The sequence below is a fragment of the Triplophysa dalaica genome, chromosome 3 (assembly GCF_015846415.1).
Source record: "Triplophysa dalaica isolate WHDGS20190420 chromosome 3, ASM1584641v1, whole genome shotgun sequence".
Lineage (NCBI taxonomy): Eukaryota > Metazoa > Chordata > Actinopteri > Cypriniformes > Nemacheilidae > Triplophysa > Triplophysa dalaica.
Window position 1 is genome coordinate 2,854,792 of NC_079544.1, and position 2,778 is coordinate 2,857,569.

Sequence of the window (2,778 nt, forward strand, 5' to 3'; positions counted from 1 at the left end):
CTCACCAAAGCCGCCCACTTACTCGCAGAGTTTTTCCGTTCTCCCCGGGTGTACTTGCAGCCGATCGTACACTCCACTGGACTGTGCTCGGCGAACCGACCTCACGCCTCGCCAGGGTACACATGCGACAGATGACACCACTCTCAAACCGACAGTGTGTTCCGCTTTCCCGCCAGGCAGGCAAAAAGGCAGAGCCAACCTTCCCTCTGGGGACCCCCCGCGACAGACGGTTAGCCGACGAACCAAACTCCCGTGGGAATGATGAAGCAGACCATCCCCTTGGTCACCCTGTTACAGTCCCTGGGAGCTCGAGAGCTGCCCACACTGTCTCGCTGACTAATGAGGGCGGTCTGTCTTGGTAACTCGATCCAGTTCGCCAGAGACTCTCCCAAGTTTCTGGACATCATCTCTCCCTCTGTCAGAGGCAGGGACGCCTCCGTACTTCGGGTAGAGGTCACCACCCTTCTGGCAAAACAGGCATCGAGTTCGTCCCTCAAAACCAAGATGTTCAGTGGGTCACGAACCACACTTCATCGTTCCCAAGAAAGACGGCGGGTTGCGCCCCATAGGTCTGCGTACCCTGAACAAAGCACCTTCACAAGCTGCCATTCAGGGTGCTCACGCAGAGGCGCATCCTGACATTTATCAGGTGTCAGGAATGGTTTGTGGCAATCGACCTGAAGGACGCTTACTTTCATGTCTCGATTCCCCGCGACACCGGCCATTCCTACGGTTCGCGTTCGAGGGGCGGGCATATGAGTACAGAGTCCTCCCTTTCGGTCTGTCCCTGTCTCCATGGGTTTTCACGAAGATCGTGGAAGCCGCCCTTTCTCCCCTTCAGGAAAAAGGTGTGCGGGTACTAAATTATCTCAACGGCTTGCTTATCTTGGCACACTCGCGAGATCTGTTGTGTACACAGAGGGACCTGGTGCTCAGGCATCTAGATCAATTTGGATTTCAGGTCAACCGAAAAAAGAGCTTAATCTCCCCAGTTCAGAGCCCCCTTTCTCGGTATGGAACTAAACTCTGTCACCATGACTGCGCAGCTGTCCGCAGCACACGCCCAGTCAGTGTTGAACTGGAGGTTCCTGGGACACATGGCGTCCTCCCCGGGGATACTACCCCTCGGGTTGATGCAAATGAGACCGCTCAACACTGGCTACAAAGTCGAGTTCCGAGGACAGCGTGGAACACCGGCAGCGGGCGTATGGTGATGACGCCCTGCTGCCGACGCACCCTAACCCCTGGGTCTTCCATGACCTTCCTCCGAGCGGGGTTCCCCTCGGGCAGGTTACGAGGCACGTCGTGGTGACGACGGACGCCTCGCTGCAGGGGTGGGGCACAGTGTGCAATGGCACGCAGTAGCGGGGCGCTGGACTGGCCCCCGTCTGCGCTGGCATATCAATTGCCTAGAGTTGTGGGCTGTGCTGCTTGCGCTGAGAAGGCTATGGCCTCTATCTCGTCAGTATATGCCTTGCGGAGAGTTGCGACTCCAACACCGGTCCAGCTCATTTTGGGTGCTGTTCGGACAGGCACAGATAGACCTCTTTGCCTCCCGCGACACCACATTACATTTACATTTAGTCATTTGGCAGACGCTTTTATCCAAAGCGACTTACAGTGCACTTATTACAGGGACAATCCCCCTGGAGCAACATGGAGTAAAGTGTCTTGCTCAAGGACACAATGGTGGTGGCTGCTGGGATCGAACCAGCAACCTTTTTTTGATTTACCAGTTCAGTGGTTTAACCCACTAGACCACCACCCATTGTCCGCTTTGGTACTCCCTGACCGAGGCCCCGCTCGGCACGGATGCCCTGGAGCACAGCTGGTGCTCCCACTGGAAGGTTACAGTTTCACGAAAGCTTCGAGCTGACACGCCCAGGCTTGTTACCATCGTTTCGCTGAGATTGTGAAGCGATACAGCGTTGTGGCATTTTCCATAGGCAACCCCATCGGTCGATCTCGACACAACGTCGAGAGACCGACAGAAAGGGAACGTCTTGGTTACGTATGTAACCTCAGTTCCCTGATGGAGGGAACGAGACGTTGTGTCCCTTATGCCACGAACACGTATTGTATTCTGCTGCAGTTGTGAGAGGCTCTCAGGCTCTTCAGAAGAGGTAAATGAATGCTGCACGCCGGCTTCCTTTTATACCGGATATCCGGGAGTGGAGAAAGGCATGCAAATTTCATTCACCAAATTTCATTGGCCTTTTCTATAGTAGTCAGAGTTGATTGGTTCTCAAGGGCGAACCCCATCTGTCATTCTCGACACAATGTCTCGTTCCCTCCATGAGGGAACTGAGGTTACATACGTAACCAGACGTTTTCTGGGCTAACTGTGAAGCTTGAGGGAGTGTGTGCCCCCTTTCGATCTGTTTATGCCACCGACGTTGTATTTCAATGAGGTGGTGTCTTAGGAACAGCACAAAATGTTCCAATGCAAGAAATACTGTTACCAGTTCCAGAAGGTTTATGTGTGTGTTGTGTATGGAGACAGGACATTTCACTTTCACAATCCTGCCCTTACACACTGAACCCAACCTGTGAAATGTATTTTGCAGGTTCTCGGTGATAATCAACAGACTCAAATCCTTAAGCAGTATGATATCATTACACACATCACTCAACTGTTGTTTTAATGTTTTTTGTTATTGTGTTATTATTGTGTTATTAGTTGGACCACTTAAAGCTCTATGAAATGCTCCAATTTTCTTATCAACAGACACCTATCAGTTTTCAAACACAAGCATACCTTTGATTCCATATCATTTT